Below are 24,291 nucleotides of genomic sequence, written 5' to 3'. Positions count from 1 at the left end.
TAGCTGGGGGGTGTCTGCATTTGCAGCTGCAGTGCTCTCCAGGCAAAGGACTTTCTTGTTCCTAGAGGGCTGAATAGCATTGAGTAGCAGCGATTTTTCTTTTCTGCCTACTGCCCAACAGACTTTTAGGTGCTGACACTGCGTTTCATCATCAGCAGGGCAGTTACCACCTGGAGATGCAACATCACAGCCACTCCATATGAGCTCCACCTTAAATCACTCTGAAAGCTGAAGCTGGGGCAGGATATGGCAGCTCCGTGCTAAGCTGGGTATTTTCCGCATGCACACGACAGCATAGCATGCTTCTGGTTTCAGGGTGGAGTTCCAAAGGTGGCATCTCATCAGTAATGCCTTTGCACCCTGTCGTTTCTGATCTACTAAATAAGTACTAAACAGAGAGAGTTCTTTTGGTTTAGTAGGGGTAAACCACTCAAGGTTTGTGTCTGCCGATGACCCTCAGTTTTGCACCTCTCACACTTCTTGCAGCTGAAGCAGCAGAGCTCAAATCTGTGACCCCAAAAGCAGAATTCAAAATTTTTGTTCTCCCGAGATGCGGGTTTGCTAGGGAGTAAAGCAAGTCAGGGAGGCTCATCCGGATGGCAGGCACAATGTTCCTGCCTTATTCTTTTCACTGAAGGGTTTTGCACTGTCATAGCATATACACTTGATTGATTTGGTAGCAGAAAGGACTCCATTTAAAATATGGGCCTGAACACTCCAGAAAGACATCTCTTTCCACCTCTTCTACACAAGACAATAAGTAAATGATCCAAACAAATCCAAGTCCTGCCATTCCACGCAGTGGAAGAAGCAGAGATAAAAAACTGACTCTGCACTAAAATTGCTTTTTTTTTTCCTGAGAACAATTGTGGAAAATGCTTCTCTGATGCTATTTAATGGGTTTGAAATCCATTGTACCCATGCAGTGACTAAGACAATTGTTTCATTTTATTCATCTGTGAACACTTTTCCAAAAATGTGCTTCTTTTCTCAGCTGCAAAACTGATAGGACAATACTGTGTCTAAGGTGACATAACCAAGAATGTTCTCACAGACAAGTGCTTATTTTCATTGTTTAATTTGCAATGGAGTCATTCTAGTCATTCTAGATACATTCTAGATACATTCTAGATGTGTTTGTCTTCTCAAAATAGGTGAAATCCACAGCCTTGATCTACTAGCAGACATTCCAAGCTATTCAGGTAGATCACACAGAGCTCACAGCTAGTTAAGGAAATGAAGGTGATTGAAGTGAGAAGCTGATAGAAAAAGCCCAGCTGAACTGACACCTTCAGGAGGAAGGTGATGCTGGGTGTTTTCAGGAACTTCTGTAAAGGATTCTTTGAAATACTGATTGAGAGGGTACTATTTCCTGCTCCATAAGCATCAATATGAACACAGTAATGACTTCCAGAAAAGACCAAATACTTCCTCTTTTAACTTTTATTGTGGTGTAAAAACAATTCCAGACACATTTCCTGTAAAATAAAAATAAAAATTTTCGTATAAATTATTTGGAAAAGGCACTTACTGGTTCAGATCTAATAACTTAACAGTGTCCCTTAGTTATATGAGCTATTCATGGATTTGTCAGTTAAATGCTTTTTTCCTGTAAAAACAGGTAAGGTTTTAGGGAAGCATGCAGAGAAATGATGTCCAAGCTTCTCACCTAATGCTTCACCATAGCAAAGCAGACTTCAAAATACATGGAGGTATGGGGTCATCCTGAGAAAGGTAAGTAAGTTTTAGTTCTGCAACAGTGAATTGCAAGTGTCCTGGGAGTTTAAGCATGTTACTTGCCATTACCAGAAAGCTTTGCAGCGGTGCGTTTTTTGTTTTTCGCTGTGTGTGGGAGCTCCACACCTGCAGTAATCTGAAAGGAAGCATCATCTCCTCCCTACTGTAGCAAACAGATGCATCAGGCAATGTGGTGCCCGAGGGATTAGCGTCCTGCTATTCATTTGGGCCTTTTTGGAGTGACAGGTAGACTCTGTGCTTTGGCTCTAGAGGTTTGGCAGACATACTCTAGGTATTACTCACCATACAGCATTGTCAGGATGTCAGATTAAAGCACACCCAACCTGCAGATAAAGCCATGTTTCTTTGCTGCCTGTAACTCCTTCCAGTAGCTCACTTTTTGTCCCAAGATAATAAAAGCATTAATGCCTCTTTTTTTTCTAATAAGCAAAACTATGTTTACAGGGCACTGTCAGTCCCTTTCCTTCACAATATCTGTTTTATTGTCTGATCAACAATGTGTTATATTTCTAATGCTAGGAGTTTACAAAAGATGGATTTCCCTGCTAGTTTTCACATATGACAAACCCCTTTTGCTGGTGCCAGTACTAAATGATGAGTGGGTGTAGTTTATTACAATAATAGGGTGTTCAGATGGCAGGCACAAAACCAGTGTGTTGATCCCTAGGCTGGGCCGGCACCAAAGGATCAAACTGACAAAAAACAAAGTTTCTGTCTGCACATGACAGTGTTTTAGGAAGGGAAGTCTTCTGGCAAAAGTTATTTTGGAGTTTTTTATATCGTTATTGTTGAAGCTAAATAGATGAAATCATGGACTTTGCAGGTGAACTGTTAAATGACTGGAAAACTGGGTGGGCTGTCAGGTTCAAGGACAGAGGTCCATCAGTAAGAGTAGCTGGCAGACAGCTACATTTCTCAAGGGTTAATGCCAGGCAAATATTTTTAAAATCTTTTGCAACAACACAGAAGAGGGGATGTAGGGTGCTGTGATTGTTCCACACTGGGGGAGCAGCTGGAGGGGAGCACAGCTCTTCAGAGGGGCCTCAACAGGCTGCAGAAATGGAGTGCCATGAACCTCCTGGAGCACAGTCTGAGCAAAGTATGTGTTCAGCCCATGGCTGTGAGAAGCCCAGCAGTGAATGGGGCCCTTGCCCTGGACAGGAGGGATGCAATCCTGGTGAACAGCAAGGCATGTCAGCTGTGAACTTGGTGGCTGGTCAGGGCCTGGGGGGCCCTTGAAAGCCAGTGGAGGGAAGTGCCTCTGCACTGCATAATGGCACTGATCAGGTAGCACCCTGAATTAGATTCAATCCAAGAGAATTTTAGAGAAAACAGAGATGAAATCATCACACAAGCACAGTGCAGACCAGAGAGATGGTGGGATCTCCATCGCTGGAGATAACCCGATCTAGCTTTGTGGTCAGCCATGCTTGGAGCAGATTATTAGAACAGTGAGCTCTGAAGATGCCTTCCAATCTGAATTTTTCTGAGCTCCTTTAATTGCATTTCATAGGACTCTTGTAGCAGGCCTAAAGTTGAAGTGGAGAATTTGTTTTGACGGAACACAGTTTCTTGTGCCATGCCCAGGAGGTCTGTGCTGAGATCAGGTGGTGACTTACAAACAAGAGACTGTATGCCCTGACAACAAGAGGATGGCAACCAGGGCTCAGAACACACTTCTGTCCTGCCTCTTTCTGATACTTCATGAAATCCAAACCAAGGAAAAATGATGCTGAAAGAAAACAGAGTGCTGAGGCAAGACTGTCCCCCTGTAGCAACACCTGTATCCTGGAGAGTACATACAAGACCTGCCCAAAAACCAACTTACCAAGAGGTACCCCAATAGGGGCTGCAGGAGACTCAATGAAAAACTTGGTATCTGGTGTCCCTCATCCATTGTGCCATCCCAAGTGATCCTGACCAGATTGCTCCGTGCCTGTGAACACATGTGTGAGAGTGGGTAAGGGAAAATCTGTGATGCATAAGAGTGAGATAACCAACCTGCTTAAAATTAAAGTGGCTTTCCTGGTCCATAAAAGCTGAGACAGAAAAATTGGCTGCAGACATGCTGAGAAGACCCAATCCCAAGAAATCACAAAGGACCAATAAAGGTGAACTATGGATTCCTGCATGTGTGTACAAACATTTTGATAATAGAGATCAACAGGGGGTCAGTGATGTAACACTTGATTTATAGCACTTCTCTAACCTGACATGAAACAAACCTGAAACACATATTGAAAGTAGATCTGACCTTCCTTACTACCAGAAAAACATGGAAAATTGCCTATTTCAATCATTCTTCTATGTAGCTACACAGTGTTGCAGAAAATGCTATATCAGAGCAACATCTGAAAGGAATGAATGGGAAGCACACATGCCAATTTAACAGACTCTGCTGCAGACTGAGTAATCCTGTTGGGCTGCTGATGTATATTTAGCTCTTCAATTAAGAGCAAGTCCTACACTTGGTACTCACATGAGCGAGCCGCAGGGTCACGTAAATAATCCCCAGGATTACTCAGAAATTATTTTTTAAGGCATGATTAACACATGTCTGGGAGCTGCAGGCTGTGCACATAGAATCATGGAAACATTTAGGTGGGGAGGCACATCTGAAAGTCTTTGTTCCCATCCCCCTTTCCAAGCTCAACTGCCTTCAAAACAAGGTCAGTTTGGTCAGCACCTTGACCAGCTAAATTTTGAACATATCCAGCATTGGACACCCCACCACCCCTTTTGGCCCTGCCCCAGGGCTGTACTACTGTTGTTTTACTCCTTATGTACAAACAGAATTTCCCATGCTGCAATGTGTCCCTTTTGTCCCTTATGACAAGGGTCAAAACAAGACTTTTTAAAACAAGATATCCCTGTGAACTTCTGAGAGAAGTTGGTAACTGTAAGTCAGTGGATATCTGCAATTAGGGCTTTCCTGGGGCATCCCTTTTCCATGCTAACAGCCTGATTCCTTCCATCTCCCCTCTCTCTGTCAGGTGCACCAGACCCACCCACCATCTCCGTGGCCTTGCACTGATCTCTCTTCAGTCTGCCAACAAATGATGTCTGCTTCCACCCCGATGTGTGCACAGGAATTGTGGCCACCTTGAGAACACAAAGATTTTTCTGGAGATACTCTAATACTTCTATGGCTTTATGTACCAGTCTGTTCATGCAGACTAGAACTGGTCTCTGCAATGATGGCTCATGTCCTCTCCCATGTTGAAGAGGGAACTGCAGGAGCCCACATGGCAGAGAAGTGCTGTTTGCCATGCAAGGCATTAAGCAGCAGGAGTGTGGGCAGAAGAGGACCTTGTGGTCAACTGGTAATGGACATCCGGACTCAGTACAGGTTAGAAAATGATACTTAGAGGCAGGATTTCATCCTGGCACTTAGGCAGCACCTTCATCTGACACCCTCCATACTGATCCCCCTCCCAGTACTGAACAAATATGTACATAAAGCATGCTACCTCTCTGTTATGTGTCCACTCTCTCCTTTATTAGTTTGGCTTCCTCTCTCTTACTCCCACCTCCCCCAGCCTTTATTATCTTTTTACTGACAAAATCCTCTTGCATTCATTCCTTCAAAAGGCATTGACCATGGAAGTCATGATGCTGTGGCTCCAAGTACTGATCAGCTGCACAGAAACCTGTCTGGCTTAGGTACATGACTATCTGCTTGCAGTATTGCCGTTTGCTTTCCAGTATAGGTACAAGCTCCATATGTTAACTGTGGAGCAATGCTGCAAAATCTGTTGAGCAATGCTAGAAAATCTGTAGGCCAGATCTCTCCCAAGGAGTACTCCAGCCAGCCAATAGCACAGTAATCATATCAGGTATGAATTCTAGTAGTCATTTGAGCAGAAGTATACACAGGCTCTCCCTGTGATGCTGTGAAATATGTCAGTACAACTTAATATCTGAGGAATGAAATACACTGGATTGCTGAGAGAGACAAACATTTGCTATCAGTTTTTGAAATTACACTGAAACTGTTAACACGCAGCACACTCACTGCTCACAAGTTCACTAGCTGGGGTGTGGGTGGTTTTAGCCCATTTAGCCCAGGCACTGATTTCAGTTCTCGCATTCAATATTCTGAATATTCTCATCACACTGCAGTCATGTCCTCCACCCAGCACACTGCAAAGTTATTTATTCCTGCTGAATGCAGCGTCTTTCAGCCTGTTATGCTCAGGGGATGGTGACCAGACCTCTGTGGAAACCACGGGGTTGTGCTCCTTCCTGTGAAGCCCTGACAGGACCAGTCCAGGCTGCAACAGAAATGGTTTGCCCTTCATGGCCACCTTTGCAACTTCCAGCTTAGCCCCATGGTCTCTCAGAGACAGGCAGCTCAAGTTCAAGGCCTAAGATGCCTGCTTCCCCAGGCAGGGCAGCCCACAGTCTGACCTCGGGTTAAAAAGTAGTTTTTTGCAGATGTCAGCAGTACTTCAGGTGAGAGAACAAGCCTGAAGCAAGGTGTAGGAGTAAGGTCAAGAATAAAAAATAACATTAAAAAAACACATAAAAATACACATATACAAGCATTTCTGATATCTCTGTGTGGTGCTGAGGAGCGTGCAGGTGTTGCTGGTTAACCTGGAGCTTACAGGAATCATACAGAAATGAGTGTCAGAAACCCAGGGCTAGCCTGGCTGAACCCCGAGGAATGCTCCAGCATTTGTTCCTCGGCTGTACTTGTTTAGGCAAACCAGACAAAAAGTACCTGATTTAGTCTGAAGAGGGAAGCTGGAGTACAAGGTAAACATGTATGGGCAGCACTCCTGAGCAGCTTGACTTTCAAGTTTTCTGAGAGCAGTCATGCCCACAGAGTCAGTAATGAGAAGGAATTTGTTTGCTGAAAGATCTCTGAGGCTCTGTAACTCTTTTCCAGGTGGGGGCATTCAGACTATTGGTGAATGAAGCATTTTCTGTCTGGGACAGTAAATATTTAACTGGAAAGTTTAGAAATGTCCATGTTTCTGAGTTTTCAAGACCTTCTCAAAGAAAGTTTCTTTCCTGAAGTCACAAAATGAAAAAAAAAATAACCACCACAGAAAAGAGGACAGAGCCTAGGAAACAGAGAAGCCAGAAGAGCAGTGTTCCTCTGTAATACATTGTAGTCCTGCACCACCTTCTCCACAGCATGTGCAAGAAACCTGCAGCAACTGCCTCTTACACCCACAACACGCTGCAGAGCATGTCTGCCTCCCTATTCAATTGCATTCAAGCACCCCCCAAAACACATTTTTCACATTAGATCTACTCACTGAATATTCGGTGCTTTTCTTTCCTTGGACAATCAAGCAACACAAAACATGGCCTGCATAAAAAAAGTGAAGAGAAAGGCACGGTTTTCACATTAAAATGTCTTTCTCAGGTTTTCCCACTGATTTGTCTGGACATGAGACTGGCATCAGCAACTACCTGGAATTTTTTGGCGTACAGTCTTTAGCAGCCTCGTACCTAGGTTGCTAGGATGCATCATGATAGTTTGTTATAGCATGTTATCATGGAGAACCATAGCCTTTGGAGGCCTGGTCCATGTGGCAGTGGGGGTTTCCAGATATTTCAGCAGAAACTAGTTGCCCTCAACTTGTTGCCAAATCGCCCTATTCACTAGCTAGGGTATGTTTTGTGGTTCGTCCTGGAGAAGCAGCTGTAGATAAACAGTCTTAACAGTCCTTCTGTGGTCCAGGAGAGGCCGTGTCTCACACTGTATCTTACTGTGTCACAGACAAAAGCCGTGTGTGATTAAGGCCACAGCACAGTTTGAAGTCAAGCACAGTGGAAAAGAGAAGCCCCTGAGGTCTGAGTGCTCCCCCACTCCAGTCGACTCAAGGGCCTTCACCTCTCCAGCAGGATGCACCCGGTGTCGCCAGCGAAATGCCTGCCTAGCCAGCTATGACAAGGAGGCTTGAATCCACACTTAACCACTCAACAGCTCACGCAAGTGGAGACTGGAAAGAGGATCTGCTGGAGACAGAGTGTTCTCAGGATGGTAATGCAGCCTGCTGCCCTGAGAGCCGTGTGTCTCTTCAGAGCTAAGCACCAGCAAGAGAATTTGAGAAGGACAGAAATAAAAGACCAAGGACATCTACACGGAGTTTAAGTGAGCTTTTTCAGGGGATTACCACTTCTGTGCAGCACAATTCCATTGATCTTGATGGTGGGATGTTGGCTGGGTGTCTGGGCTGCTTCATCAGGGAGGTTCACTTTCTTGTTGAAAGTGGTCAGAAGCAATCCTTTTGCACTTGAGTGACCAACAACAGGAGAGGCATTTAGGAGATAACTGCACAAGGGAGATGTGGCAAAAAAGGAGAGAAAATACTTTGATGTCTGAGAGGGTACGCACAGCTAAATAAACAGTAAGGGGAAGAAGAGAAGGGTGCTGGGCTTGTTCAGCCTGGGGAGGAGAAGGTCAAGAGGGTACCAGGCTGCTGTCATCCAGTCCACTGTCCCACAGGTTTACGTGGGAGAGAGAGACACATGCTATTGTTAAGGTCCATGGGGAAAAGACAAGAGATGATGGGCACAGATTTCCACAGGGAAAATTCTCGTTGGACACATGGAAAAAAATCTCTTTTTATTAGAGTAGTGCAGGTCTGGGACAGGCACCAGAGAAGAGGGGAGATCTCTGTCCTTGGAGATTCTCCAGACAGATGGGGTAAGGCCCTGGGCAACATGACCTAGCTTTTGTGAGCACTGCTTTGATCAAGTAGTTGGGCTTAAGACCACCAGATGTAAACCTTTCTGCAATTCTCCAAGGAACTCCACAGCAATCTTTCTGAGGCATCTCTCCATCCCATGAGCAGCAACTATATGTGGCACAAGATCCTGTGGGAGGATGGAGGCTGGGCCTTGGGGAGGTATAGGGATGCAGGTATGCACATGCCTCCTGCTGAGAAGGGAAGTGCCACACACTCCTTCTTTGCTGTCCTTCCTGTCATCCCCCTGATGACTGTTATGGAGGCCTCAGAAAGCAAAACTAAACCTTTCACCACAGGTGCCTCATGGCCATATGTTAAAAAACTATGTCATGCATGCTAGTGGTGTTTGATTTTTATTATAGCAAAGGCTGTCACATTTGGAGGAACAGCCATGATGCAGCAGCCAAAACAGCCTTCGATCTCAGCTGCTGGTGATTTCTCCATGTCCTGCACAGGTGAGAAGGGGCACAAAGAGCACAGAGAAACAAGGGCTCTGCAGAGCAGGAGAAGCAGCAGTGAAGTTGCTGAGCGTGGCTCAGCTGGAAGTTTCCATTGACTTGGAAATGATCCGCTGAGCTTGCAGTGGGATGCTGCACTACAGGCTGCATATGGAATGAAAATCAGCAAACCTAGGTAGGTTTTCTCTGCTGCAGAGAGCACAGGTAAAAGCTGTTGTCGAAGCTAACTGGCTGAATATGAAACCTTGTGGTAGGTGTGTACTTCTGCTCCTCTACTATTTAATAAGGCCTTGAGCCCACAGACTGCTGCAGAGCAGAGATGGCCTTCTCCTGGGCTTATGTGGTGTAAGAGGCACTAGCAGAGGGGCCTGGCTTTCCTTACCTCCTCAGGAAGGAACTGGGTGCAATCCTTTTTCCTGGGAGAGAAACCCAGAAGGGAAAAAGATAAGGCTTTAGCCAGAGATGGCATTGCTGTACACCTCTGGAAGGATGGAGGTAAACAGACAAGTGAGAGATCAAGAATGGCTGGGATGATCAAGGTAGGCTCTGGAGGCTTACAGACATGGTCTGGAGGTAACGAGAGCTGTCACTGGCAGCATATTTCTCAATTTTGTCTTTCATGCTTGTGAGTCACCAGCAAGCTGGAGGAACAGCTCAGGCAAGGATCCCCCCACGCAGAATTGTGTGTGAGCTGTCCCTGTGAAACTGCAGAGCACAGCACCATTGGGATGTCATCTGGCAGTACCTAGTTGCAGTTAGCTCAGTCCACTGGGAAGTGGCTCTCCATGAGTGTGGAAGGCTGAATTAGAGCTTCACTGGAAGACCTCTTTTAATTAGTCTTTAAATATTTGTTTTCCAACTGTAAATGGTATTTAACAAATTCTGCACAAAACTTCTGAACTACTCTTAATGAAAAACCCCACACCCCATGTTTATCACCTTTTAACAAAGGATTTGCCATTTCTGAAAGGAACTCTCCTCTCAACAAAGTGATGGATTGCTCCCCCTCTGCCTGAGCCTTTCCTAGACCTCTCTAAATGTCTGTTCCACACCTTTTCCTTGGGAGAGAAGCCAGGCAATGTTGCAGGATGTTAAGTTGAAACATGTTCTAATCTCAGCCCTATGAGACAGAAACCGGAGGGAAGGAGTTTGAGGATGATTTTGTGGTTTCCTGGGGGCAACAGACATAGGTGATGGACAACACTGGAAGAGTACGGGTATCTGAAGACCTTGCCAGGGGGGCTCACAACATGCTCACTTGCAGCAGAGTCTGTCCTAGCCCAGTGCCTTGCTCAGGTGTCTGGAGCACCCAGTAGCTGGCATCTCTTGCTTGCAACAACACTGACAAAAATCAGATTTTAGGACTGGTGATGTTATGCTGGTTTCAGTCTCAGGGACATTAAACTCAGAAGTCTTTATTTATGCATCATGTCCCACAAGAGACAAAGGAAGCGGACAACAGAGAGATGGGACACAATGAGTAACAAGTCCTCTCCTGAAGCGTAGTAACTCCAAGCTCTCCTCACCTGTTTTCCCAGAGTCCTTGAGGCTGGATGCTGTCTTATCCCAGGCTGTTGCTCTGTCTGGTCACCACAGATTTGCTGCCAGTTTCTTTTTGGCGGCTCTCCCAGCACAGTGGCACACACACATAGATTAATCCTGGCTGCTACAAAGAGCGTATCAAACAAATTGTTTCACTTCTTTCATATTTTAAATTTAGGGAGTTTGCACCCAAGGCATATTTAGGGGTTATCACCCCCCTACAAGTACTTCAGTACATTAGCTGGTTTTCACTTTTGCCTGGTATCACAAGCACAAGCTGCCTTCCTCTCCCAAGGATTTCTCCCCTCACAACCAAAATGCATCAGGAATGATGACAAGCTAAATACACTGCATGTGTTTGAGGCCTGCCCACAGGCTCCTTTCTCTTCTCTCCAGCAAATGTCATCTGAGCTTTTGGGTCTCTCTCCTAGAGCCCAGAGAGCCTTTGCCAACCCTCCTTATGTAAATGGAAAATTTATGCACACACCCCCATGCATGTGCAGTCATCCCTTCTGCTTGCTGACATACTCTCTGTCAGACATCTCAGTTTTTCCAGTCAAGCCCTCTGTTCACAAATGCAAACTTTTCTGGACAAATTTTGAGGACTCTTGTACCTATCTAATGAACCCAGGGGTAACAAAGTGGAGCTTGGCACTAGTCCTGTGCCTTTCTCCTAAGTGCAGCAGGCACACTGATTTTAGGAACTCCCTCTCAAACTGAGCTCCCATTACTGTTCAGCCTTAGGGCAGCAGCACAGGGACTGTGTCCACGCACTGCAACACAGTCTCCTTTCAAACAAAACCGTCTTACCATGAAAGAAATTGTAATCTATAACTAAGTTTCAGTACTTTTTACCTCATCACCTGACATTGTTGTGAAAGTGGGATAACTCTGTTAAGAAGATTCTATTCGATATCACTTCCATCAAAACACATGGCATTTTACTCACATAAACGGAGCCAAGCAACAGCTGTCTGAGGTTATCCCCCTCAGAGGGACACGGGTTCCCCATCCTTTGAAAAGAAACTGCAGGAACCACAGGCAGTGCAGTGAAGGTGGCCAAGAGATCACATATGAAGACCTACAACAACCCCAATGACATATGAACTGCCCCAAAAGTGCTGAAACATCTTCACCGCCTAAGAGAGCCTGGGCTGGAGGAACCAGCACTAAATTTCATCTCCTTTCTGCTTGGCTCCCATCTGAAATCTGCAGCAGCCATGCAGAAATCGGGGAAATATGACTAACACTAGCTTACACCCATGAGTGATCCTGGTTTCTCATCAGTCCTGCCCAAACTTCAGCTAAAGGTGCAATGTAAATAGGAGGATGATAATTATAGCAGCCAAATGGCTTTGCCAGTCCACTTAATCTCATTTTAGGTGCCTAATAAGTATCCCTTGAAGATCTGTGATCTACTTGTCACATGGATTAAAAAGCAAGGAACTGATAAAAAATAACTCTGTGGAAAGTTCTTTTCCTGACTATTCCTGACACTGATCCAGCAGACATCTGTTCTTGGTGCAGTGCTCAGAAGTAGCCAAAGACCTAGGTAGGAGAAGATGCTGTTTCTTGTGAAGTTTACAGCTGATGGAAGCACAAGTGGACTGGTACCCACGCAAACACACTGTTTTGTGCCACACTTCCCACACATAGAGGATGCACTACTCTCAGCAATTTTTGGAGAGTGGGGACTCACTGAAATGCCTAAGAAGGATTCAGTGAAACCACTTCAGCCCACAGGCGAGCCATGGGAGTGGGTGTTCCTCTCTGAGCAGCTCTAAATTAAGAGAGTATCACGGATGGGCTCTTCATTACAGATAGACCAGCCCACTTTTAACAACAGGAGTGATGGTAGGATTATGATCAGAAGCTGCATCCCTCCACACTTTGAAGGATTTGGCAATTAAAGAGTTTTTAAAGAACAATTTGTACAACACCCTCCCTGAGAGATGGTGCACATATCTCACCTTGCTTCTCCTGAATCCTCTTCTCCCTGTGAAGAGAACACCTATTCTCAGCACACAAATGTGTAGGGAGGTTTCTGACTGCAAGTTTCTGACTGCATGGAAGCAGATGTGTCAGACTATTTATTTCACTTCAACTGGATCAAAAGGAAGCCTTCCTCTTCCTTTCAGAGGGCTGTGGGTTTTTTCAAATGTCAAAATGTGTTGTTTGCAGTTTCAGGAACTTTTACTCCCCACTTTTCGATTAAAGCCGCTTGTCAGTTTGTCAGACCTGCTTGTCTGGCATCATGGTGCTCCAGTGTGCAGTGAGGGGGCTGTGTATGAGCACCACTATACGTGGAGCTAAATGGACCAGTTTTGACTGTGGTACAGGATTGCTAAACCTGCCTGCTCCAGCTAGAGCACGCCTTTCAGAAAGAGGCAGTCTGAATCTTAAGGCTACATAATTAAATTACTGATGAACTGGTAACCAAGATGCACAGTCTGAGTGCTTGCTGGTGGACTTCTGTTTCAAAAATGTAAGAAATCCCTAAGTAAACAGTGCAGAGCTGCTACCAGATTTGGAGATGTGTAACTTTGACATTTAGGAGGAATTGCTTTGCTTCTGTTCAAAGGCTGTAACAAGTCACATAAGTCTCAAGTGCCAGAGCCAAATCTAGGTAGCATTTACCAGCAAAGTGAAGGTCCCACCAACACTCGTACTGGTGTTTGACATGGTAACTTCCCTCCAAATATGCCAGGCTAGGGATCCGCCACCCACCTCACCTCACAATATGAGGACACCAGAAGCACGCTCCTGCCCAGTGGCTCCTGGCCAGGGACTGCCCATGAGCCTAGCCAGTCCCTCTGACAACTATTTTTTGTGGTGGCTGGTGTCCAGGGCTTGCACTCACTGTGGGCATGTGAAATTAGAAACCTCTGCCTCCAGGATACTTTATGAAGTCTGTTGAGCTGAGAGCATGGGTTCCAATAGCTGGGCATCCCCTATGTGCATCATTTCCCTTGTGGTCAGGGACCTGGAGAGATGCTCTGTTCCAGTGAAGACTGTTTAACACAAGTACCAGACAAATTACTAAGATTTTCTCCATCCTGAGACAAAAAAAAATCCTTTTCCCTTTGATGGCAGAATCACAGGCATACTATGAACAACCTCCAATGAATATTGCTGGAATTAAAAAAAAAGTGGAAAGGACATGACAATCAGTAGTTTTTGAAATAAAACAGGGGGAAGGAACAGCCCTGTTTCCCTGCTAAGGCCTTGTTTCACTTTTAATTTGGTATATTCAGCCCCTGTATAGATATATTGACAATACTGATGACGCTTGTGATTAATTATTAATACAACCCTTAAGAGGCTGAGCTGTGAGATGAGACACCCTATCCAGAGTTCAAACACAGAACATAAATGTGGGACAAACACAGGGCACAAGGAGCTGGAAAGACAGGAGCAAGATAGCTTGGCTCATTTGGTAAGTCTAAATAATTGTCTGCTGGTTTTCACAGGTACTTCAGAAAGGAAAGCTTTAAAGAAAAAAATTTAGGAGAAAATTGAGGAACACAGTGAACCTGCGAATAAAGCATTGAGAAAGGGAAATTATGTTTGACCAGTGGAATGGATGGAGATATTGAAAATTTTTGTTTCTTCTTATCAAATGCAACTCCTAACAGGAAACCTTATTTCAGGTTAATGCTCTCAGACATTTTAGTCAGTACAGGAAAACTACGTTCACAGTTGTGGGCATGTCTGTGGGAAGATCCTGCAGGGTTGGCTGGTTGCTTTTAAGAGGTAGGATTTTAATTTTATACCTTGTGAAAATCACGAAGTTGATCGAAGCCAAAATTCACAGATGGGAGGGAAAAAGACAGCAGTCTGCTCTTGAGGGAGGATTATTCTGTCACACAGGACACAATAGAGACCTCTTCTTTTACTACTTTAACAAGTTTTGCTTCATGCTGGCATTCCTGCTTCAGAAAGGCACTGTCATGGGAAACGGATTCTGCCTGGAGACCAGACATTGTTCAGGATATCCCTTCCACCTCCGCGTGCTATTCAGCATTAACACAGCTGTAAGCAAAGCCCTGAGACTATTGAAATTTCTTTCTTCATCTCCCCCTTTCTCTTTGACAAATGTGTGACAAGGATGCAATTGTTTGAAAGCCCAGTGATGGAGAAAACAGAGAGCGATGTCTTCAGACGTGCCTCAGTGATTTAGAAGCCTTCCCCCAAGACTTGTGAAAAAGGTCACAGGAGGTCTTCCATAGGGCTCAGCTTCCCAGCAGGGCTCTAGATGCCAATGTAAAGGCACTTAAATTCCTTTAACAGCTGACCCCTTTGTGGATGTTCCCACCTAGGATTATCCTGGCTCTTGGGCTGAAGAATAGCCCTTAGCCAACTAATGGATCACAGGCCCTTCCCTTTGAATATCTGCAGTTTGTGTTGGGTAATCGCCCATCCAGCAGCAGGAAGTTGTTTCTTCATTAAAATGACAAAAGCTTTCCAACGATGAAGATAAGAGTTCTGATGAATCATGGGCAGGGCTGGTTTGGGAAATACTGTTTCATGCTACCCAGAAGTTACTCAGCAGCTTGCTGGTAATGTAGCCTGAGCACAGCGGACAAACCTCAGGCGTTGATCTGTGCACACATTCCCTTGTCAAAGCCCAGCTCAGCCCCAAACCAGGCCTTTTCCCCTGCAGCTGCTGGGCCACATGGTGCCTGAGGTACTCTTGGTGTGAGCAGACATGTGGACCCAGCTTCTGATGGGCGATGGAGAACCCCAGGAACGTGTCTGCAGTGGAAACTCTCCCCAGGGTACTCCTGCTCTGCCTCCTAAAGGGAGAGCACTCTCCCTCCTAAACCCACACTCCTAAACCCCTAGGCCTCCCATGCCAACTCCTTCTCTGCCCATGGACAACTCTTTCCCACCTTCTCCCCTTTACAGAGCAATTCCTGCTCCTCCAGGCTACATGTTGCCCTCTTAGTGGGAGGGCATAAGGAGGTGGTGTCAGACCCCCTTTCCATTAAGGCTAAACTATTTAAAGATCAGTGGGCCAGAAAGAGGGACCAAGGGTCAGCATCACTGCTCAGACGAGTATTTACATATTTCATGCACTGGCGGTTTCATTTACAGAACTCCAGAAGTCTTTTGAGCACGCCGGGCACAATGGATCCCTTCTGGCAGGGGCAGCTGTGACTGCCAGGTGACCCCCTCAGAGCCCTGTGCTATTTTGACTGTGACTGGAGGTCCTGCCAGAAAGAGGCAGGAGCTCCTCCAGGCCCAGAGCAGCACACAGCCCGTGGTGGGGTGGTCTGGCTCCTCTGCAGTGCACACTAGCTCTGCCTGGTCAGGAGGATGATGCTGACCAACGCAGAAGAGCCACTGCTGTACTCCTCCAGCCACTTCAGGGACTGAGCAGCTGCCACAGTGCCACTGTGATGTGTGAGTGCACAGAGCAGTGCTAGCTGCTGTCCTCCATGCCTGCTAAATGGCAACAGCTGAACTGTTGCTAAACTCATCCTTATGCATAGGAGTGTGCATTTCATGGTGTTGCTGCTAATCTGGTCACCCCCCTGTGCCCTGGGTCCACAGGACCTGCCATCAATCCCAGCCACCCACAAGGCCAGAAGGCCCTGGCAGCCCAAGTGTCCTCCTGTTCTTGTTCCTGCAGGTGTGGGGGGAGATGCCTGTGGGCTGCAGGTCCCAGGCACCCCTGGTGAACTGCTCTGAGCAAGGGGACCAGGTGGTCTTTCCCACCTCAGCTCCAGGACTTCAAATAGTGGTAATGTGCTCTCCATCTGCCCAAGACCTGCCCTGCACCTTTACACAGGGTGTAGGTGCCTGGGAGATGTGACATTTCTCCAAGCTCCATGTGCTTCCATCACTGGGCCAAGAGAGTTATTTGAGCAGCAGACATATATTCCAAGTACTTTCACAAACCTCTGCACCAAACCTCCTACTCTGACTCAGAATAAAACCAAAAAGAAATGTCTTTCTGCGCCCTCTCTCCCTATGTGACCTCTCTTGAAAGGCCTCTAGGCTTCCAAAATAAACAAACAAAGGAAAAAAAAAAAATCAAAGAAATTGAATATTATGAAAACCAAAAAAATGGAGAAGAACCTCAGGCACCATTTAGGAAAGTACTGTGCCTTCCTCCGGCACTGTGCCATCTATCCTTAGTGCCCAGAAGGCTGGGAAAGGTTCTGGGAGAAAAGTCCGCTGTGCGGGGAACATTTTAAAGGCCTGAGTGGTAATGAGTCAGTGGATTCAGATGTTTCCTACCTAGTACCTGCCCGGTGTGCCAGACCTTCTAGAGGAAAGACCAGGGAAGCCATTATCTCTGGTTCACAGAAAGGAAAGAGTAGCTGAGCAGAGGGAATATGTGCTCAGGATAATGCCAGGAACTGGCTGAGGGTCTTGGGTGAAAATCTACAGGTTTCAGGCTCCTTGGGACAAAAGTTGCAGGAGATGGAAAACTGTTTATCGCAATCTCACAGCCACTGCTGTTCTGTTGGTGGAAGATAGGGCAAAAAGGGAAGGTGATGCCATGCTTTCCATGCCATGCTTTTGATGCAGAACCTTTTCTTAATGGTAAAGGAATGGCAGAGCAAAACAACAACGACCTGCCCCGGAAGACCTGTCTGAGGCCTCTGGGGGCCATCCCATTCCATTCCTTCAGCCTCTCTGTGGCTGTGCCCCCAACCCTATCAGGCTTTGTTCTGCTGATCAGTATGAGTCCGCCTCTGCTTCTTTTCTGGCAGTACTTGGCATGCTTGGGGCCAGGGATGTAAGGGGGCAGCTCAGTCCAGCTGCTCCTGTCACCAGCAGGTCCCAGGACCACCTGTGCTGCTCGGTACTCCAAAATCACAGAATCACAGAAGGGGTCAGGAACCACAGTGGGTCACATGGTCCAACCTCCCTGCTCAAGGAACAGGCTTATCCCAGAGCACATGGCCATCTGCAACAACTTCTGTCTGTATTTCAAGGAGGGGAGAGCCACAGTGTTTCTTCTATCTACCCATGACAAAAATGGCACCCCCTGAGTCTGCTGCGGCTTTTCTGTGGTGCCCTCAGAGCTTCCTTCCTTCTTTCCTTTCCTACCTCATTCTGCAGGTTACCTGCCCCCAGGTCTTTGTAGCACAAAAGGATTGCAGGTGGGCTCACACAAATCATGAGCCAAATGCACAGCTTTCTATCTCACAGGGTCTCTAAAGTATTAGCCAGGACTTTGCCTTGGTGTTCAGCTTCCGAGACAGGAGCTGGGCAGCTGGGAAATCTCACATGGCTACGTCAAGCAGGAGTACAAGGAAGCTCTGAGCTTTAGGGTCCCAGCATATTTAATGCTGGACTAGTTCCTAAGTCTCTGCTCCGTGCTTTATCTGCTGGGCTAGCCACAGGCAAAGCTGGGTGCTGCCAGGAATATGCTGAACTGCCCATAAGGGGAGAGGATCCCCAGTCATCACAGGGGGTTCTGGCAGCCCCTCCAGACAAGGAGAAGGGAAAAAACCCAAAGCAGCAGCTGCCAGAAAAGATATTGTTGTGTAGCTGCATGAGGCCAAATGCCTTCATCTAGTACACACGGCTCCTGCCCCTACAAGGAGGTTGAGCAATAACCTGGCAGGAATTTGATCAGAAGTTAAGTCCCAAATACAGGTTGCATGAGGCCAGCATGTGGGTGCAAACCCTCTCTACGCTCCATTTGCCCTCGTTCTGGCGCTGACCCGGCCATGAGCTCATTGGAAAACAGCTTTGTGCACAGCAGCCGCACGAGATACGCTTCCCTCCACACCCAGCCCTGGCCCTGGAGACTCACACAGTGCTGAAACACCCCTCACGAGGTGGAGAACGAGGCAGCACCATCTGACTGCCATACAAGCTGTGTGCTTGAGGTGCTAGAGGAAGGCTTGGCACCAAAAAGCCAGCTGTGGTCAGTCTCTGAAGCAAGCAATGTGGGGAAAAGCTGAACTCGGTGAAGGAATCAGTAGGAATGTGCATCGTATGTGGATTGAGTTTTATTTTGGATTTGCCAGCTGGCCTTAGAGCTAGCATGGCTTTACACCCTCTTTGCCCAAGGGGTGGTGTAGGAAAGAGCACACAGCAGCACACGCCTCCTGATGCCACGCTGATAAGGGCACTGGTGGTTCCAGAGCTAGGTCAGCATCTACATGGACAGCTGTGCCAAGCAGCTGGGTGTATCAGGGAGGGGCGAGAGCCCTCAAGCCCCAGAGTGTTGAAGAAAAATCCATTTCCCCATAACCACTGCCCAGCTAGCTGTGTAGAGGCAGAGGACCTTGGTGCCACGAAACTGGCAGAATGTAGAGGGAGACGAGTCCAAGTCTGCCAACAGTGCCCGCACCTGTGGTCCTTTGCTCTTGGGGGATGCTGCCTGCACCCCAGACATGCAGCATGCAAGGCCACTGCTCCAGTCCAGGTTTTTCAAGTCCAAACACCAGAAATTATTTCCCATGACCCCCAGCCCCAATCTCAGGGGTCATGGCACTGTCGGAGCTGCCACAACCCACCCTGTTTTTCAGGCTGCATCAGAGCGAGGGTTTCAGGTTGCACCGGGAAGACATTCCTCCGGCACCACATTCCTCGCAGGGCTAATCCCCGGGAGAATGCGCCGGCATGCACAGCAGCCCTGAGCTGGGCCAGCCTGGCCAGAGGCACAGCTGAGCCTGCGCTGGCCTCGCCTGGGCCCCATCCCCATCCCCATCCCCATCCCCATCCCCATCCCCACCCCCATCCCCATCCCCATCCCCATCCCCATCCCCATCCCCATTCCCATTCCCATCCCCATCCCCATCCCCACCAGGATGGTGGGCTCGCAGCTCCAGCAAGCCTTGTTCCGTTTGCTGCTGCCACAGACCCTTTTGCTGCTCAGATCTGCCCACGGTGATGTCTAAAGAGCAACAAGACACACAAACTGTCGCTGCCAAAGGCCTGCCACAGGGACTCCAACATTTCACTGCCTGCCAGGCATAAACACCCAGAGGTCTAGCAGGTCTCAGCTGGTCTGTTCATAAAGGTCAGCTGGTTTTCTCCCATCCTGGCTTGTGGAACAGGACCTACATCTACTGAAAGGCTACCACATTTCTGCCAATGTTCTGGGCATTTCAGAAATATCTTCCTTTAAAACTTAGTCTTTATCCTCATCTAAGTGTACAACTCTCCTGCAAGTGTCACATCTCTACTAACGAGTGGGAGAGGCTGGGGTGGGAAGGTGTCCTCTTCTCTGTGACTCTGTGATTCTTTAGCTTTTTGCTGTAATCACACCAACATTTTTTTTTTACACGTTGAAATGTTTTAAATAATAATGGAAAAATTACTTCCTCTAATTCGTGCTCTGGAGGTGAGCTCTCTTGAGCTACGGGTCGGCAATCTGGTGGATGTGTCTGCAAAGATACCAGGTGAAGAAAGCAAGCTAAAGTATTTAAAAGACTTTTAAAGGAGGCAGGGGGAAATTATTTCTGTGCCTACTGTAGCTTCTAGAAACCCAGCCTTCCTTTCCTGGGCCCAGATAGCTAGGCTGGGCTTGTGCTTTAACCCAAACTACTCCACTGTCCTTGCTAGAGAAATCTGGTTGAAAGTTACCTTAAACCTTTGTCAGAATTCCAGTGCTTCTCTGTTTGGACTTGGCCAGTGTAATCCTGGCTAAAAAATGCAGAAAATATTTCAAAGCTCAACATTAAAAGGACAGCCATTTTTATTTGTGTTTAATTAAAAATAATAATGAAATAATAGTAATTCTTTTCCAGACCCATGGCAATTAACAATCCAACCTAAACAGGTCCCATGGGAAAGAACCTCAGTTTCTGCAACTAGTGTGCGTGAATATTGACTTGTTCTAGACACTGCCAAGGTTTTGAGTTCAGCAATTTGTTGGGAGGGGGTTTCCAACTTTGACTTCATAGCAGTTTAACTGTCATGCTCCAAACCACAGTTTTACTACAGCCTCCATTTCCCTTTGTCTTACCTGAACTTCTCATCTCGCTCTGCAAATCCTATGCCAGAATGACTCATTCCTGCAGGATTAGCTCTGATTTTTCTACTCCTCTCTCAGTGTTGCCCAGACTAGTTCTGAGGAGAAAAAACTGACACGCCCCATTCAGGATGTGTAAGAAGTGAATGAAAGAAATTACTTTCAGTGCTCAGCTATTTGCACTGAACCAGCAAGAACCACCCCATGTCTCCACCACAGCAGAGCCCTCAGCACGGCACAGCGTTGCTGACAGCACTGGGCTGGCAGCTACAGCCAAGGGGATGCACCAATGCCCCCTAATAACTTTGGGTTATTCCCCCTTGCCAGTGTGGTCCACGCAGGGATGTTGGTTTGCTCCACACCCCGGAGGGAAGGAACGGGGGCACCGTGTGTTGCCCGTGGGGTGCACTGCGCTGGTTTTGCTCTCTGAGCATCAGGGAAGCTGCACTGAGCCTAGCTGTGATCTCCTGCATTTAGGCTGGAGGCCCCCTCTTTCTGCAGGGTGCAGAGGTCAGCCCTGTACCTCCTGTGCTTAGCACCTTGTCCGGACCAGAGAGTCTTCTGCTCACTTACTGGAAGCAGATCTCAGCCTGTCCCTGCCCTCAGACCTTTTCTTATGTTCACATTTAAACAAACACTTCTTACAGGAAGAAACGGTATTTTTAAAAATTATTTTCACATATAATTTTCCACCTCTCCCTTGTTCTCTGTTTTTTAAAGTAATAAAGACACTCTGTTGTGGTTTAACCCCTGCCAGCAATGCGTCCCCCGCAGCTGCTCACTCACTCCCCCCGGCGGGACGGGGTGGGGGGAACTGGAAGAGCAAAACCAAGAAAACTGAGGTAGAGGTGGTTTAATAGGTAAAGCAAAAGCCACACACACAAGCAAAGCAAAACGAGGAATTTGTTCACCGTTTCCCATGGGCAGGCAGGTGTTTCACATCTCCAGGAGAGCAGGGCCCCCTCACGCCCCACGGTGACTTGGTCAGACAAACGCCATCACTCCAAACCTCCCCCCCCCCCGCGCCTCCTCCTCCTTCCTTCCCCCAGCTTTTTAGGCTGTGCTTGACACCATATGCTGTGGGATATCCCTTGGGTCAGTTGGGATCAGATATCCAGGCAACGTCCCTCCCAACTCCGCATGCACCCCCAGCCCCCTCTGTGGTCCTGTGCTTGAGAAACAGCAAAGGTTTGGGCTCTGTGCAAGCCCTGCTCAGCAGCAACAAAAACATTCCTGTGTTTCCAACACTTATTCCAGCACAAATCCAAAACACAGCCCCCTATACTAGCCACCATTGAAGAAATTAACTCCATCCCAGCCAAAACCAGGCCACTCACACACAGCAAATATTGCATTGTCTCAGAGCAGAGTAAAGCGGAAGGAATCTCAAAGGTCTCAAAATGATGCCGCTCTGCTTCCCTTTCCAGGGCCCAAACACGAAATGATCCTGGAAGTTATTGTTAAATCTCTTGTAAGACCCGTTTTCTGATAATGGTCCAGCACGGTCGGCAAATCTGTGATTTGCATATGAATACCCAAACTGCATAAGCAAAACTATCAGAGCCAGCTGGAAGAAAGAAAACCTAAGCACCTGGCGTTTTTGAGAAGTCCTTTCCTTGTGTTCTCAGATCACTTTCCTGTATCGTTGTCAGGACATGAGCTGTTTTGAGAGAAACTTCTGGAAATCGTGTTTTTTAGCACAGGAACAGAGAGAACCGCAGAAATGACAAGGTTTCTTCTTCAACACAAACCTATAAAACATGGTTATAACCCAGGTTAGATCAGCTTCTTCAGGGCCACGACCAAGTCAAATTTTAAACAGCCCGACAGACAGAGATCCCACCACCTCTTTGGGAAACCTGTCCTATGGCACAGGCTTCACAAGGGAAATACCAACTGGTCACACAGCAAGTAAGACCAGACTCTCCAAAATCAGAAAGATTGCTGAAAACTTTCTGCTGTCCTCAGAAATACATGCAGTGCACTGCCTATTTTTATTAGCAGCACAAAACATAAAACCACTTCTTTCTCTCCCGATTACCACGACCTACACACTTCTGGTTAGAGGTATTGCCTCGGGCAGACGCTGGGCAGATGCTTATCTAGTGTAAATCCCCACAGATCTGTTAACTTCAGCAGGATGCCAGCTATTCACTGCCTTTTCAGAAAGTTTGAATTTGAGAAATAACCCGATTTCTCATCTGGGGAGAAACATTTTTATTACAGGCTCAAGCAAAACTCCAGCAGATTTCGGAAGGTACTTGTAAATAGGGCATTACTTGGTAATTACCATGGTGATTGCTAGAGGGTCAGAGAGAGGCAAGGAGAACAAAGGGGCCCAGGCAAAAAAAAACAGGGGCTCTTTGTAAAAGTATTCAGATTTTGTCCGCCAGTGCCAATAAGCTCGAACTATCCCCACTTTACACTTTGTTTTTTAAATAAAGACTATTTACATCCCTTAGGCATGGAATTACGGTGGGAGGGGGTGGCGGGGGGGGGGAGGTCCTACCGATCCCCCATCAGCATCAACCCCCGGCGGCTGAAAGCAGCGGTACTCACGGCTCTCCCTACTGCCGGGCGTGCTTTGACATCCAGCGGTGCGCTGGGCGCTGCTCGGGCACACACAATGCGCGCACAATGCCGCAGCTTTTCTGCCTTTTAAAGTACGACTTTGCTTTCCCCAGTCAGTGCTTGACACACGCTCGCCAGCCTGAAGCATCCGCCTGGCTGCGCCCAAGGCCAGGAAAGGGCGCAGAGAGGCTACTCAGCTTTAACCGGGAGCTGTTTTCCAGCTGGGAGTTTTGCCTCCAGCCGCAGGGCCACGCTGTGGCTGTGCCTTTGTCTCTCCCTGCAATCCCTGCTGCAGGCTCTGACCCCCATGTCTTTGCTCCCCAGCCCTGCCTCTGACCTGCTTTGGCGCTAAGGGCTTCCCCAGAAAACCCCGAAGAAGAAACTTGGCACACAAAAAGTGTAGGTAGGTGCCTGAACCTACCTACTAAAACAGATTATTTTTTGTTGATCAAGTAGAGTCACGCAAAGCATGCTAAAAGCTGCAGTTTCCAGGGAAGGGCAACAAGTGTTTTGTTTAATAATGCTCAGTAGTACAGTTTAATCAGTGATTTTCCTTGCTTTAAAGAAATAAAAAAAAAAAAAGGGAACAAAAAAGCACCTTTTCGTGGTCTGTGTAGACCAGTCCTAGAAAGCTGTGACATTACTTTTCATGATTTTTCGCTTGTACCAAAGTGATGCTGAGAGCCTTTGACTCCAAGATTCAGAGGAGATCAAACTTAAGTGAGCTTTTTTCTGTCTACCCGTACAAGATCCTCTCCACCAAACAAACCTCCCAAGGAGTGTTCCCGCAAAGGCTCTTCATATTCTTCCAGCTCCACCCCCAACCCTTTCTCTCCACATTCCTTGCTTTTCCACGGTACTTCTCTTTCCCCTCCTTCGTGTGTTCCCAGTCTTACCCCACTGCTCCCATCTACTTTGCTCCTTCCCTTTGTCTCCCTCCTTGGCTGATGCAGTGTCTGTGACCACGAGCAAAGCGCTCTGCAAGGACCACAGTGCAGGGCATGTCTTGGGATAGGGAATTGGTTAGTAAATTATAGGGCATCGCCACTGCAATTTGTTAAGAGTTTTAAATATCCATATTTGGGTGAAACAACATGAGGAACGCTGCCAACAGAGAACACCAAGAAATTTCTCTCACCTGCACTGTGAAATTTACAGTTTGGCCACAATGACCTGTCCCCTCTCTATCCCTCGCTTAAATGTGACTTAGAAAAAGCCAGTGTCCAGGACGATGTGGTTCTGTCTGCAAAAAAGAAAACAGAAAACAAATATTACTTCTTTCCACATAGCTTTTTGAAGTAAAGCA

General features: G+C 47.1%; 1 long non-coding RNA gene across 1 annotated transcript; it reads right to left on the bottom strand.

The window, feature by feature from the left end:
* Window positions 1-983: 983 nt before the first annotated feature.
* LOC111941329 (uncharacterized) lies at window positions 984-24,223 on the bottom strand. Its single transcript, XR_002869962.2, has 4 exons — window positions 24,124-24,223; window positions 22,006-22,165; window positions 3,587-3,694; window positions 984-1,478 (listed from the first exon to the last, which is right to left on the bottom strand). It is a non-coding gene; the product is annotated as an uncharacterized LOC111941329 (long non-coding RNA).
* Between the last annotated feature and the right edge of the window lie 68 nt (window positions 24,224-24,291).

The sequence above is a fragment of the Cyanistes caeruleus genome, chromosome Z, assembly GCF_971803275.1.
Source record: "Cyanistes caeruleus chromosome Z, bCyaCae1.hap1.1, whole genome shotgun sequence".
Taxonomy (NCBI): Eukaryota; Metazoa; Chordata; class Aves; order Passeriformes; family Paridae; genus Cyanistes; species Cyanistes caeruleus.
The sequence above is the reverse complement of the archived record's forward strand: the minus strand, read 5'-3'. Positions and strand labels throughout refer to the sequence as shown.